The 16,581-nt window shown below is 42.0% G+C and overlaps 1 protein-coding gene across 1 annotated transcript in view; it reads left to right on the plus strand.

Annotated features, from left to right (window-relative positions):
* SMPX (small muscle protein X-linked) overlaps window positions 1–16,581 on the plus strand; it is a 41,974-nt gene that overhangs the window by 13,812 nt on the left and 11,581 nt on the right. The window lies entirely within an intron of this gene.

Consider the following 16,581-nt stretch of genomic DNA (forward strand, 5'->3'; position numbering starts at 1 on the left):
TTTTCATGTACCTCTGAAGGTTTCCTTGGTTTATCTCCAATTTTTCCCAAAACCCCTTTGCTCCAAAGTTTTGGGAAAGATGATAGGAAAACCTGGGTGGCTGCTGTGTGGGTGAGTGAATTTGTATTTTGTGGCCACATGGCAGCCATTCCTCCCCCTACTACTGGGGGCTTTTAAAAAATCGGATCTAGAATATCATTCTATCGATATATTATTGTAATGATGGGTATAGCTTATATCTTATTGATATATTATTGTAAATTTTGAGGTGACTCCTTTTCTTGAGGTGACTCCTATTTTGAGGTGACTCATTTTCTTATAGTCTCCCAGCTACATCAACAGAGGAAAAGAAAAAGGCTCTTCTAGGTGCCAGTGACGTAGTAGCGTAGGAGCAGCAGTGGTGTAGTGGTTAAGAGCAGATGCATTCTAATCTGGAGGAACCGGGTTTGATTCCCTGCTCTGCCGCCTGAGCTGTGGAGGCTTATCTGGGAATTCAGATTAGCCTGTGCACTCCAACACACGCCAGCTGGGTGACCTTGGACTAGTCACAGCTTTTCAGAGCTCTCTCAGCCCCACCTACCTCACAGGGTGTTTGTTGTGAGGGGGAAAGGTCAAGAAGATTGTAAACCCCCTTGAGTCTCCTACAGGAGAGAAAGGGGGGATATAAATCCAAACTCCTCCTTCCTTCCTCCTCCTAAATGTAGGTTCTCTTGATTTGCATCTTTCATTTAAAAATGAAAGCTTCTCCCTTTACGGCGATATAAGGGAAAAAAAGGTATATCTTTGCAAGGGAAGAGGATAGAGATTTTCTTTTTAAAAATGAAAGCTAGGAAATCAGAGAACCTGCTACACCTATCTTATAATGGCATAGTGATATATTCTTGGACTATTTTTTTAAACATCCACTGGTGGCCCAGGGAAGGGATCACTTCTGGGGATTGAGCCTGGGGAACCTGCCATGTGGAAGCCTTGTTACTGCAGTGTTTTATCCGCAGCTACACTAGTTACAGGGAAACCTCAAAATCCCATCAACATTTGGAAGGTGCCCAGATTTCTTTTCAGTATCCTCAGTTTCTTCATTGTCTCATTCCTGAAATTTGCATCTCCTTATGTTTTTGTTATCATTTACAAATGTCATTCAAATTCAAAGGCTGTGTGGAACTGTCATTTAGTTACATCCAGTGTCTGGTCAACTGCCTCCTGGTTGAATAGCCAATATGATGTGGATCTCATAGATGAGATGGACTTTCTAAATGATGTCCATCAATGACTTCCTTGCAGTGATTTCTTTCTAAATGGAAAGATGGGACATGTGGGAAAAGACAAAGATAACAACAACTGAAGGGTGATTTAGACAATGCCAGCAGCACCAAGTAACATTACCCTGAAGACCATTTGAAATAGGAAAAGCTGCTTCTGGATTACACTGGTTGCTTTTCTATTACTCATATTTCCTGGGATGTTCTTTGGACTAGATCCAATGTGGAATCCCCTTCTTTCCTGATTTGAATCTCCCTCACTCACCACAGCTTTTCTGATCCATGAAATCCCAAATTAATGTTTTCCTATATGTTCAGAATTCTGGGATGGGGAGATAGAAACTGCCTGGGACAAGAGATAATTTGAGGCAGTAAAATGGCAGATTGGGAAGAGTTAAGCGCTATCCCTATCCCCATGTGCTAATCTTGCACTTGTCAAAAAGGCTTACTGTGATATGACCCAACTTGTAATAGAATGAAACAATTCCTGTACCTGTGTCTTGATATGATATAATATCAATAATTTCATCACTAGAGGTGGGGCTCAAAAATACAATCTGGGTCTTGGGGGTGGGAGGCCAGGCAGAGGCGTAGCTGTGCCAGAGTGTGCACCAGGTGACACCCCCCCCCCCCACACACACACACACTTACTTTAGCAAACCGAGCAGGCTGGAGAACAGGCCTGACTGTTCTGGTGGGAACTACATTACCCAGGATCTCCTGGGAAATGTAGTTCCCACACAGGCAGGCCTGTTCTCCAGCCTGCTTGGTTGCTAAAGTAAGTGTGGGGGGTGCCGTGGGTGGAATCATCCTGCCCCCCCGCAGCACCCTCCACACTTACTTTAGCAAACCGAGCCTGTTCTCCAGCCTGCCCGGTTTGCTAAAGTAAGTGTGGCATGGGGGAAGGAATTTTCCACCCCCCCATGTGACCCAAAGCCATGCGCCCAGTGCGTGGCGCACTCCCCGTCCCCTGGTAGCTCTGCCACTGAGGCCAGGCGCTGCTTCTCTGCAGGCAGGGAATCGAATGTTAGGGCGACAAACTCCGATCAATGAGGGAACAGGACATGAGGGTTCGTCATCACAATATTCGATTCCTTAGCACTTTATTGTTTAGGACTGAGTTTGCCCTTTCTTGGACAAAACTGAGTAGTATCAACACTTGCACTCTTTAGAATCCTGTAACAGATAATAATAGGTTTACAAATCCTTTGACACATTTGATAAAAAGAAAACCAGGCCAGAAACTGGGAACATGCCTAACATCAAAGATTTAAAAATCTTTGTCCAGTCTTCAGGATCGTCATTAAAACGATGAAGCTTCTTCTGCATTCAGAAATGAAACTCTAAAATATTTTTGAGTCCAGTAGAGAACCTCTATAGACATCTATAGACTAGATGTCTCAATTAACATTAATTTTATTTTTTAGCTAAAACCAATTTTAATATACACAGAGCAGCAAAACATTGCCTTAAAGAATATGGGTAGGATAACTAGGCTTTTAGTTCCACTTTGAAATGAGCAACATCAGTTTTTAATTGACAGAATATTTCAGTTGGTACAAATGCTGCCCTGAATGCTCACGGCTATGTGCTTGATACCCACTGTCCCTAAGGTATTTCCATATGCTTTGTTTGTAACTCAGAGCTGGTAGGAGTCCCTGTAAAAACTTTTTCCCCCATCAAATTACAGCCAACTTACAGAGGCAAGGACATTCAGAAGTGGTTTGCTGTTACCTGCCTCTACATAGCAACCCTTGTATTCCTTGGTGGTCTTCCATCCAAATACTGACCAGGGCTAACCCTGCTTAGCTTCTGAATTCTGACAAGATCAAACTAGACTGGGCCATTCAAAACAAATAGGATGGCATTTATCACATGTTCTGGGCCTCCAAAGTAGGCATCTACAATATCACTCGCAGTGGCAGTGCTGTGGGTCCACCCTCGTGTTTTGTAAGACAAATGTGAGTCACAGATAGCTTGTGTATAAATTATAACTTCAAAAGAGATTTTTTAAAAGTTATTTTCTTCTAACACCCAGAGATAAATAAATCAATTTTTTTAGCAAGTTTTTAGTCCGCTTGAGTAAGGAGAATGGAAATTAATATATATTCATGCTGAATAGCCAACAGAATGCAAGAGTGTATCCTTTCCCTTAAAATTTCAGAGAGAATCAGAATGACTAATCCATGGGTTACAGAGACATTATTTGAATACCTATTCCTGATTTGGTTCAGGACTCTAGCACACAGGGTGGTGGTGATTTAAGCCTTTCCTAACCACCACCAATTTTTTTCCAACCTGAAAAAGATTCAGGAAGCTGCTGTTCACCCTACTGGAGAAGCTTAAATGTAATGGTTAAGTTTCCAGAAGGATGAAATCGGCACGTCTGTACTATCTTCTGCAGAACCTAGAGTGACTGTTCAACATTTGTTTATTTTGAGTGGGTAAGAGATGAGCAAGAAATGTCTTCTTCTTCCTTCCCTGTTCCTTAGCTGTTTTGAAATCTGCTTTTGAATTGCTGCCCAAAAGCATTTAAACTAAAAATTTATGGGTAGATAAGCTGACAGTATGAACTGTGCTCTGCAGTAGCTGCTTCCATGGAAAGGTTCATCCAAGGTGCCTCAAAGGTGGTAATGAGGCAGAGAGAGCATAGTTCTGCCAGGTCACCACAGGATCACACTTCATTGATGTAAAGACATTGCTTCAATTAAAGGATCAGGTTTTTTAATGTCTTTGGAAATCTTGAGAAAAATATACAATGCACAGGAAACTTCAAGGAGAACATAATTAGGGACTTCTGACTGAGAATATTACACAGCACTGCTAATTCTCTGTATATGGGCATTGTGATCAGTTTGAGCCTAAGTTTTGTGCTAGAGGTATTATGGCAACATGCACTTTTAAGAGTAGGTAACAATAAATCATGCAAATAATGAACTTACAAATTGCATAAGCTTTTCAGCACAGGGAGTCTTCCAAATACCTTCAACAAAGTACAGGTCTAATTGCTCCCAAGGAAGTAAAGAACAAACCTTGCCCCTATTAATGTCTCTGTTAGATTCGATATAACTGCATAAATTGTAGCCAATTAAGCTGACAAAGGGATCTCAAATATCATGGTTCCAAGCTGGTAATCAAGCTAATTTATTTCTCATACACTTGGTCTCCATTACTCCCTTTTGTAATTTGTTCCTCATGTCACTTGATAGGAGGCTACCTAATTATGTTTTTGAGTTTTATGCCCAAGGGCAATCTGATTTTTTTCAATATGCTACTTTTTAGTTGTTTTATACTTTGAGTATAATTGTGCTGTAGCTTTTTCTTGGAGTAATTTGTTTCATGTACAGTGAAACGAAAATAGTGTTTCATTCCCCTTAGAAGCTGCAACTCTATTTAGGATGATGCTGTAAAATGTCCATATATTTATTAACACACAGTTCCTTTTTCTAGATCCTTCTGTACATTATCATAAATATGTTTATTTTCCATAGCATATAATTTATTTTCCAAATTGTTTATTACATATTGCTTATCTTTATTAGTTTTTTTCCCAATATGGAATTTTACTACTCAATCCAAAATAGAATGATACTCTTCTAAATGCATTGAAGTCAACTACAAATCTACAGTTTTAGATTTTTTAAAAATTCTTTTTAGTCCTTTTGAAGCATAGAGATGCAACTGCCTCACTGTTTCTTGCATGTTTAAAATCAGGCTTATAATTGGATTGATTAATCATTTTAATAAGTTGGAATTTAATATACTTCTCCCGACTCCCCTGATCAGTGGACAGCAATGATTCAACTTGTCTGGTCACACAAAATAACAATACAATTTGGAATATAACCAATCATTTGAATTAATATTCATTCCAAACAGTAAATGTTTTAGTATAAATTCAGATCATGCTCAATAAGCCCTTCGGGGGAGGGCCGTATAAAAATGAAATAATTAATTAATTAATTAAATTTAGCAAAAGTCAGTAAGAATCAATTAGTGGAAAACATATCAAAAAAAGTTCACACACACTCAACAAATAAATACTGGATTGAATTCAAGACCATTTTACCACCTTCCTTTCTCTGCTGTTGCTTCTGTGTACCTTCTGTACCATGTGGCAAAGCAGCTTGCAGGCAGAAAGAGCAGGAATTAACTGGAATTGTGGTACACCCTTAGAGCATAACTACCCAATATGCCCAACATATGTCAGGTCCCATGGACATGGAGCCAGAGAAAAGGGAAGAAAATTCCACCCGCTTCAGTTTTCCCTGGTAAGAACTGGATGAAACAGAAATTGGTATACTTTGTTCAACATAAAAAATGAAGCATGGTCTGCCTTCCCTGGTGAAAGTGAAAGGATCCTGTTTCCACCAGGGAAAATAAAGAATCAGAAAACAAAATGGCAGGCACAGCTTTACAAACAGGCAAGTCTTTCTAAAAGCCCTCTGGGGCAATATAAATTATCTTTTTTCAAAGTTCTGTGTTTGATACTGCAGGCAATAATGGTTTTGATGAAAGTGGTGCCTAAATATGATTCTCTAAGGCTAAAAGAGGATAGGGGGCAAGAGGCTTGCATTAGAACCTGGTTGAGCATTCCTCCACAGCAAAGGTCCAGGAAGATGTGGTGGTTTAATACACACATCTCCTTGGATCTTTACACTGAACAGAGAATAGCTCCTTCTCTTTCAGCCCTGAGCAAACAAGTGATCTTTAGAGTCAGTTCACCTGGTGTACATCTGACTGTGAGTCTGGTCATGCACCCATGTGTTGGGCATATTGTATAGGTTGGCCCTAAGCAATCAAGTGGAAACATTTAAAAGGTTTAGCTGTCCAAGGCTATAGATTGCAATAAACAAACTCAATGATACTAAAAGCTAACCCCATGTATATTTATAAGGACTGCAACCTTGCAGTATGCCTGTTGCTGTTATCAGCCACCAATGGCTAAATGCCGACTAACAGTGGTGTACTATCCAGGGGGACATATGGGGTCAAATGTCCCCGGGCAGAGGCCATTTAGTCATGTGGGGGGCCCCAGAAAATCGCCCCCACCCCCTCCTCCTTCCATCCAGGAAGGGTGACCCCACAACTCTGGGCTAGTGTGGGTTGAGAGAGGTTCCACAAAATGGCCCACCTTGACCTGGATCTCCAGCAGCAGCAAAACTGGCTCAGCCTCGCACAAAAAACAAAGTCTGGGGCCAGAGAAGGAGGGGGCGCTTGGGAAGCCCAGCCTGTGGGAGGGAGCCGGCTCTTCTCGCTCCCTTGCAGTGCCTCCCTCTGGCCTTCAGCTCCCTTCCTGGCTTTTGCAGCTGGGGGGGGGGTGTCCTCTGCCTTCCTCCAGGCTCAAGCCAAGCTAAGATCATGGTGAGCTGCCAAGAAGTGGAGGAAGATGCTGTTGCACGGAGGAATGGAGTGCACAGGAGGGCCCACAGGTGCCTTGGCAGGGCGCACGCTTGGAAGGTGCAGGTTCGCTGCCGGCCCGCTGGCTGTCCCTGGCAGAACAGCTTCCGAGGTGAGGGCAGGCCTTGTAACTGGAGGGCATCAGTTCCATATACTGACTTCAAGACAAGAAAATGTTGTCAAAAATGTTTACTTCCACTGTGTGGCATGGACCATTGCTGTGTTCAGATGTGTGAGTTGGGGCATGTTCTATAATGTGATGGGGACTTTGAGATGACCTGGTGGGGAAAAAAAGTTTGGGGGGGGGGAGGCGGGAGGCAGAAAACTCAGATTTTGCACCAGGCTACATTTTCCCTAGATATGCCTCTGCTGACTAACAATTAAGACTGAAAAAGAGTTCCAATAAAGTTCTGCAGACCATATCCCAAAAGGCATATCACTTCTGGGGTTTTTTTTTTGTTTTATTTAACAAGCTCTGAGAGTAATATTTAGCAGGTTGTATGTTTCATGTCACTTCGAAACAGCTATGGAAGATACAAATTCTGCCTAAGAGGTTTCAAGCTGGTTAAGCCCTTTCATGTAATTAAATAAATATGTCAAATGGGGTGGAGGAGCAAAGCCTCTTTTTTTTTTAACCTTTTTTAAACCTTTTTTACCTGGAGTTTGCCTTACAGGAAGCTAAAGGCCAGTCTTTTCATTGTGCCTGACAGAAAGCAAAAAGCAGGCCTTTTGATTTTATTCAGTATCAATTCACAATTGTTGCCTTGAAGCAAATTTTGTTCCAAATTGCTGTTATGCCTGGTTTAGCACAAACACAATGCCAGTAAGTGCACTTAGGGAAAGAGAAGCCCTTTCTCATTTCCAGATGAACTTTTCAAAGAGAAAATGGATTGTCTATGTCAGTACAATTTAATATCCATAATACTGGCCCCAAAAGAGCTAAACTGGAAAGAGCTTTTACTATGGAAACATAAAGTAGCAGAAAAGGCATTCCCAACAGCGAGAAACCTCCTATAACACTTGCAGAGGGAAATGTACAGCAACTGACATAATTTTCAATGTCTAGGCTACACTCAATTCAATTTCTAGGCTAAGCTCACAACTATATGGATTAAAGTAGAAAACGTGTACATCAAAAATATAGAACACATAGTCTTACTGACAGTTAGCAACAGGAAAGAGAAGAAACAGAAAAAATAGAAAGCAGGTCAAAAGATAGAGAACAAGTCGGGAGATGCATTTTATTGGATTAACTTCTAATCTCATTTAAAACTGGACTCTAATGCGCACTTCTTTAGTTCCCGCTGAATGGATTTTTTTCTTCCTCCACATTCTGCGTAGGGGTGAGCCCGCGAACCCAGCAGAACCGTAGAAAGAGCGCTTGGAATGCCGGTGCCGGCTACGGCCTTCTGGGCGCACACGCTCCCCCAACCCCCGCTCCCCCGTGAGTCACGGGTCATGAACTGCCTGACTCGCGGTCACCAGGTGTCCCACACAAAGGGACAAAAGGGCTCTTGCCCTCAGGTGAGGATTAGACCCAGACGTGGATGCTTCGTCCCGCACGTAGCAGCCTGATGAGATCATGCATCACATGATGATCTCCCGTTCTCCCGCTCTCCTGACCTCCCGCTCTCCCGCCTGCCTGACCCCTTTACACGCCCCCAGTGAAACCCTAACAAAAGGTGCGAGGGGCAAGCACACGGCAGAGTTGCCAGGATCACAGGATCCCGCGCTTCCTGCTACTGGCTCTCTCCACCAGATGAAATCTCCGCGTCTCGTCTCTACCTTGGGGCCTCGTCGGCAAGACTACAATTCTGTCTGCATTCCCAGTGGCCCTTCCACTGCAACTCTTAAAGGACACTCAATTGTGGCATGTGAAAGCTTGCATTAGGATGGGAGAATTGGAAGAAATTGATCTCTCCTTTTGCATGAGAGGAAGTGTCCTCATGAAAGGAACTCTGGGTCCACCCAGTGAGTTTCAGGAAAATTGATCTTACAATTTATACAGCAGAACTTTTAAGTTTTGCTCCTTGAGGACCCTGAGTTTGATGAAAAGGTAGCACAGAAATGTTTTTAATAACAATAAAGTAAATGAATTGTTCCTGAGCACAGCTATTCAGAAGAAAGTTGCACTGATTTCAGCCAGATTTCCTTAGTAGGCATGAATTGTACCCTTGGTCGATGAAAATACAATCACCCTTTCCAGTATGAATCTATTAATATGAAAAGTTGAAGTTCCAAAATTAGTCCTCCCAAAGAGTCTTCTCCAGCTTCTGAATGCATAGTCCAGATTGCTCCAACTCTTAAATTTGTAGTATGTATTCAAGACGAATTTGAGATGCTGTTTAAAAATTGTTACAGTAATTTCTTTAAAGGATAAAATTAGTAAGTGCCCCATTGCCTAGCTATTTGAGATATAATGCAGTTTTCCAGTGCATGTTTCTGTCTTCTTTCATTGATAAATGTGCATCAGTAATAGACTGCTATGCTTTACTGAAATCCCTAAACAAACATATAAGCAATAAACTAAACTTTTAAAAATGCTAGAAAGCAAAGATAATTTCAAGTAGATAGCTGTCTTATGGTCTCATCCAAACCCAGAGGCGAAGGGATGCGGAGCCAATGTGGTGCTGCCCTGCTGCCTCCAATAGGGCTTTCTGGCAGTACAGGGAGCTCAAAAAAGCCATGGAACTCCTGCACTACTGGAAAGCCCCATAGGACATACAGGCCCCATAGGGCATTTTATGCCACCAAAAGAGTGTTGACTAATGTTGGCTCCACTCCTGGGAACACCCTGCTGTCCCCCCCACCCACATCCTGTAATCCCACTTGGACACCAGCACAGCCCTTTGGGCCAATCAGTCTTTCTATCAGCCAAGCTACCTCACAGAGTTGTGAAGATGAAATGTGACAGCAGTGAATAACGTATGTTATACATACTCCTAGAGAAAGGATAGGCTAAAAATGTGATAAATAAATATAAACAATGCAGAGAGCAACATATGGCAGCAAATGTGGCTAACACTGTAATGACAGGATTCGTTTCCTTTGCAACCCAGTTTAGGCTTGAAGGGATGGGTGAAGATGACCTGGGCTGGTATCAGTATTTTGTGTACTCTTTCACTGGTCAAGTGAAAAGTTTCTTTATAAACACAGATGCATTCAGTCTCAAAAATAGTTCAGAATTGCATGTATAACTGGTTCCTGGAGGAGGCACTCTAGGTCTGTTAAATAACAGTTTTCCAGTCTATGTCTATTGAAATATGTATTAACAGTACCTTTAGATTCATCTTTGGTTTTCCTTTTTTTTAAAAAAAAAAAAATCTAAACAGCATTATTATGTTACTTATTAACAAGGGTCTTAAAGCATTTCTCCTAATCTTTCCTTTCTAAGAAATTCATTTGCAGAAATTAATCCATTGGCTCTTTTAAATACCAACGCAAAACAAAGTATTCTGCTCTGATAACAGTTTGGCCTTCAGGGTTTCCATGGAAACCAGAAATATAGTTCCTTCTTGCTTTTTTTTCTTTCAATTTCAGTAATAAATTCACAATATGTTCTGTCTGTTATCCAGGTGCATGACGACTACTTGCTGAATTTCTTGGCTGTTGCTTGTGTTATAATGGTTTGGAATTTTGGCACAAGAATAAATAGAAAAAAGCTAGTTATAGTAATAGATAAGTTGAATAATTATTATTTAGCAGCATTATCTTTTTTATTGCTTAAATTGCAGCTTTAGAAGCAGCCATTGACACCCAAGCAGGTGAAGTACAAGAAGACAAAGGATGGATAATTCAGCCCTTTCTGTTTTAACATTGTTTACAGCAATTCCTAGAGTCACCCTACAGGATTTCTATGTTTTCTCTGGAAGTGACATGGCTATGTTACTGATGCTATACAGTCCCCAAGTCCGTCCCTGCACCCCCATGGCTTTTCTATACAGAATCTAAGGCTTGAAAGGCCAGCAATGTTGTTGTAGTTGCCTGGAAACCTCCAAAATGGTCATTGAGAACTGTTGTTGTTGCTGTTGTTGTTGTTGTTGTAGATTTCACAGCTGCCAGATCTTTAGCTGGTTGTTGGCCTTCATTACAATTCAAGCCTCACCCAGAGGCCTAGGAAGTTGTAATGTATCGGCATAGTATTCGTGCAGATCCCAGCAGGGCTGCCTTCTGAAGTTGACAGATGTTAATTTTGTCAATTCGAAGATGTTTCAAGTGCTGCCCTAGTGTTTTCGGGATGGCGCCCAGCGTGCTGATTACCACTGGGACGACCTCAGCTGGTTTGTGCCATAGATTCTGAAGCTCGATTTTCAAATCCCAATATCTAGTGACCTTCTCGTGTTCTTTTTCAATGACCCTGCTGTCACCAGGGACTGCTATGTCGATGATGGTCACTTTCTTGTCGATCACGGTGATGTCTGGTGTATTGTGTTTCAACACTTTGTCCTTTTGGATTCGAAAGTCCCACAAGATCGTGACCTTCTCATTTTCCATTACTTTCTCTGGACAATGTTCCCACCAGTTCTTAGCTGTTCTTATGTTTTAATTCTTGCATAAATTCCAGTGGATCATCTTGGCCACTGAGTTGTGTCTCTGTTTGTACTCAGTCTGGGCAATCTTTTTGCAGCAGCTGAGGACATGATCTGCAGTTTCATCAGCTTCTTTGCACAATCTGCATTTTGCATCATCTGAGGATTTTTCGATTTTGGCCTTGATCGAATTTATTCTTATGGCTTGCTCTTGGGCGGCTAAAATCAGGGATTCAGTTTCCTTTTTCAGAGTTCCAGTTGTTAACCACAGCCAGGTCTTTTCGTTATCCACCTTGTCTTTGATTTGTCCAGAAATTGGCCATGCAGTGCTTTGTTGTGCCAGCTTTCAGTCCTCATTTTAATCACATTTTTCTGTATTCTTGTTTGGTTTTCTGGGTTTGCAGCAAATGTCTGTTCTTCACTTCAATCAATGCCTGTTCCTGACTTTCCTTCACATAATCGGCCAGTGCATGCTTCTCCTCTTCCACTGTTTGCTTTACTTGCAGTAAGCCCCTGCCTCCAGATCTCCGGGGAAGGTATAATCTATCAGTATCACTGCGTGGGTGTAAGGCATGGTGCATTGTCATAAGCTTCCGAGTTTTTCTATCCAATGCTTCCAACTCAACCTGTGTCCAGTTGATGATTCCCGCAGTGTACCTGATGACGGGTATGGTCCAGGTGTTGATGGCCTTGATGGTATTCCCGCCGTTTAATTTAGATTTCAAAATTTTCCTGACCCTCTGGGTGTACTCTCTGCTGACAACAGTCTTCACTTGCCCATGCTTGATATTATCTAGCTGCAAAATGCCCAGGTATTTATAAGCGGCCTCTTGGGTTGCACTTGATGAGTTGGCCATCAGGCATTTCAATCCCATCACTCTCGGTGATCTTGGAAAATTCCTCGCTTAATGTTGACTGTTCCAAAGTTTTCATTTCTGTCTGTCAGTTCAGTTTTCCACTGTCTCATCGCTTTTTCAGTGAATACTCGAATGTTTTTGCTGATGCCAATTGTTTCCAAGCATTTCATGATCCAACTATGGAGCAGTGAGTCAAATGCCTTCTTGTAATCAATCCAGACCATATGCAAATTTGTTCTTCGATTCTTGCAGTTCTCCATTATCATTTTATCTATCAGGAGTTGATCTTTTGTACCCCTGCTCCTTCTTTTGTTTCCTTTTTGCTCCACTGGCAGGATGCTATTTGATGTTATCTGCTATTTGATGTTATCTGCTATTATGCCAGTGAGCAGTTTGAGCATCGTGGGTAAACATGTTATTGGCCGGTAGTTTCCAGGTGTTGTTCCTTTGGCTGGATCTTTCTGAATCAAGTATGTCTTCCCAGTTGTTAGCCATTGATCGATTTCACCATTTTGCATGCCTTCATTGAACTGCTTGGCCATTGCCGGATGCAAACTGGTTAGGTATTTGAGCCAGAAGCCATGCAACTGATCATGTCCTGGTGCCGTCCAATTTTTCACTTTCTTGCTTCGATTTGTTATCATATCAGTTGTTATTTCCAGCTCTTGCATTTGTTTTTGGCCAACAACTTTCTCAGAATCTTTTATCCACTGTGCCTTACTGTTGTAATCTCTCTTGTTTTCCCACAGATCTTTCCAAAACTGAAGTGTTGCTTTTTTCTCTTGTTTTTTGCTTTCAACATTGATCTTTGTGTTGAGGCTTTGGTAGAAGTTGTTGTTGTTGTTGTTGTTGTTGTTGTTGTTGTTGTTGTTGTTGTTGTTGTTGTTAATTATGTTTGTATACCGCCCTCCCCCGAAGGGCTCAGGGCGGTGAACACAAAGTATACAATCAGAGCACAAGGTAAAATCAACAACAACCAAGAATAATTCGTTTGTGGCTCTGTACGTTTTAAAACTAAGCCCGTTAAAACACAGTGTTCCAATTACAAAACACAATAGATGGTGTCCCACATCCTAATCCCCTTAAGAGGGGGGGACGGCAGGGTCTACTGATGTTATAAAGAAGGGGGGGCAATCAGCAGCTGGCCTCCCCCAAAGCCTGGTGGAACAGCTCGGTTTTACAGGCCCTGCGGAACTCACTAAGATCCCGCAGGGCCCGGACAGCTGGAGAAAGAGCATTCCACCAGGCAGGGGCCAGGGCTGTAAAGGCCCTGGCCCGAGTGGAGGCCAGCCGCAGCATTGAGGGAGCAGGGACCACCAGCATATGTCCTGACTCGGGACATATGGGGCAAGACGGTCCTGCAGGTATGAGGGTTCCAAGCTGCGTAAGGCTTGGTTGCTTCTGTTATGTTGATATGTTTTAATTCCTCAGTGTATTTTTTATGCAAACTGGAACTTCCTTCAGCTTTGCCGGGAAAATCCCTCATCTATTTCTAGCTCCATTTTACAACTGTGTTGATCCGTCCTCAATGGCCCAGTCAGGGGTGCTCCGTTATAAAACTGCAGGCAGCAGGTGGACAAAGCAGTGGTGGGAGGCCGACAAGTGAGCATGTGAGATACTGCTTTCTCTTGGTGGGAGGAGGAAAGGAGGACTGACCCAGTGTGCCCCCCACATGACCTGTTAAAGTGATGTCTGGGTCATCTGCCCCTCCTCAATTCACTACTGGGCCCAGTTTGAAATTAGATATATGATGGATTGTGAGTTTAGTTCGTAAGTGTAGTTTATCAGTTTTTACTCTGTCTGAGAGCCAAACTGCAACTGACAATTTCTTAAAGACTTGAGATGCAGGAACTTGCATTCCTCAAATATGCACAGCATGTCTTCTTTAAAAAAGAAGAGCCCAAACAGACTTGGAATGGCAGGGAGTAGAGAGAGAGAGAAGGCTAATTTTGATCATTTATTATGACGATGAACCTAAAAGTCGAAAGATATGATTCTGTCTCTGTCATTTCAGACAAAAGAATGTTTTGCTGATCAGGTATCATGTGAATAATGAAGACTGCCTAGGACGATATTCAGAGGGGAAACTAGAGTAACAGTTGTTGCTGTTTTAATATTGTCCATGCAAAATGACATGAAAAATAAATTAAAATCACTAATGTTTGTATCATTGAGGAGCCCTATTCTTGTCTCTGTGAAAAGGAAGGGGCAAAATGCTAGGCACTCCCATAACAATATGTATGTGCACACGAACAATTCTTTGAATCCAGCAAAAGAGACAGTTTGAGAAAGAACTTTGGGAACACTTGTTTAAAGTGCAAAGTTGTTTTATCAGTATAACGTTTGCAACCTATACCTTATCAACAATGCAGTGGTGTAACTCATGACTTGCATGTCTATAGCTGAAATGTGATTATGTTTCTTGAAAAACACAGATACTAGTAATCATTTTGGGATACTAACCTGTCACTACAGATGTTTGCTATTTACTGCACACTGCATTTGTTGTAATGCTTGTTAGCATTCTGACAGTCTTACATATTTTTTCTCTTTCTCATACTTGTTTGTCTTTGTCATATTTATTACAGCTGTGTGGAAATGGAAAGTACAAAACTCTAAGTATATTGTACAAAATCGCCACTCCTTAATTTGGATATGGTATTCTTGCTGTGTTGCAGAGTATATTACAGAGGTTTGATGATAACCAGAATGAAAAATTCCATCATTACAATTCCTTTGTATCCAAATGAGTCAGCCATGACTAATTTTATAAGTAAAATTCTCAAAAAGTGTTCTGTCTGTGAACACTGAGGTTTTAACAAGAACTACTTTCCTCAATTTAACTGATTGCCATTCTTAGGAAAATGTTCATTATGCAGACTCTCTCTCCTCTCCCCTTTCCTTGTATTATTGTAATTCAGATTAGGCAGCCAGAAAGAAAGGTACCCTAAGGTCAGATCATCAGCAAGTAGAAATCCTAGAGTATATAACAACCTGCCAGCTACCCAGTCAATGCCTAATCCAGTGTTTACTGATACCACATATCACATAATTAGCACTGAGAGGTGGGGCAGGCCAAGGCTGGCTTCATAACATGTGAACTGACCTTTATTCTTAGTAACATCAGCAGGAGCAAATACATTCATTAGCCTCTCGTAGAGGGTAATCAGCACAAGCGAAGAAAGGGGCACTAACTCTTTGATCCTTCATTTATAATTTACTAGTCTCCAAACAATTCCTAGGTCCTGTGTTTTTCCTTTGCATTCTCGACTGCTGGAAATATCAGTCTGAGAAAAAGTCACTCGTTACTGTGAGACACATTAAATGTAAAAATTAAAGGTAGACCCCGATGCAAGTACAGGTCATTACTAACCCACAGAGTGATGTCACATCATGGCATGGTTTGCCATTGCCTTCCTCAATCATCTACACTTTACCCTCAACAAGCTGGGTACTGATTTTACCAATTCCTCCCTCTGCACCCTGTTTCCTGCCCCCCACCACCAAAACCTTCCTAGCATGTGGCGCCATGGCCAGGTGACTGGGGGCGGGAACAGGCCAGGAAGGGCATTTCTTCCCTAGCCTTGCCTTACCTCACTCTCTCCTTCCAGCTGCCACTGGCAAGGAATTAAAGTAAGCTTAATTTTAAAGCAACACAGGCTTTTTTCGGTGGGCGTGGGAGGAATGTGGGTGATGCTCAGTGGTGGGATCCAAAAATTTTAGTAACAGGTTCCCATGGTGGTGGGATTCAAACAGTGGCATAGTGCCAGTGGGACTGGGCGGGGCATGACGGGGGCGTGGCCGGGCATTCCGGGGGAGGGGCATTAATAATTTCTCTGTTACTGTAAAAAACTCTTACTGTAAAAAAAAAGTTCATAATTTCCAGTTGGTATCTTTTTATCCATAATTTAAACTCATTATAGCAAGTCCTATCGTCTACTGCCAACAGAAACAACTACTTCTCCTCTAATTGACTGCCTGTCAAATACTTAAGACTTTCAAATACTTAATTTTGTTTCTAGAAATCAAAAGAAGGATACTTTCCTTAAACAAGAAACTTTACTATATTTCTAAAACATGTTTTTAAAACAGCCCAACAGGGAGAATTATCCCATTTTCTACCTTCGCTAACCAGCCACATAGGAAACAACAGGACTTTATGATTTTGGGACCTAATGGAATTTCTAACGGAAAAGCAGACCCAATTAGTAACCCCCTCTCGGCACACACAAATAATTAGTAAACTACTCTCGGGAACTTGTGAGAACCTGCTGGATCCCACCTCTGGTGATGCTTCTCTCCCCAACCCTTACTGCTACTGCCAAAGCTATCTCTTCCACCTCTCTCTTCCCTCTTCTCTCTCTCCCCTCTTTCTTTCCCCCTTTCTCTCTTTCCCTTCTATTCTCTCTCCCTTTCCTCTTTCTCATTCCCCCTTCCCTCTCTTTCTTCCCCCTTTCTCTCTCTCTTCCCCCCTCTTCTCTCTCTTTGCCCTCTTTGGGAGGGGGGTAGTTCACCATTTTCCTACAGTGATTTTGT

This window comes from Sphaerodactylus townsendi, linkage group LG04, assembly GCF_021028975.2.
Source record: "Sphaerodactylus townsendi isolate TG3544 linkage group LG04, MPM_Stown_v2.3, whole genome shotgun sequence".
In the NCBI taxonomy this organism is placed as follows: Eukaryota; Metazoa; Chordata; class Lepidosauria; order Squamata; family Sphaerodactylidae; genus Sphaerodactylus; species Sphaerodactylus townsendi.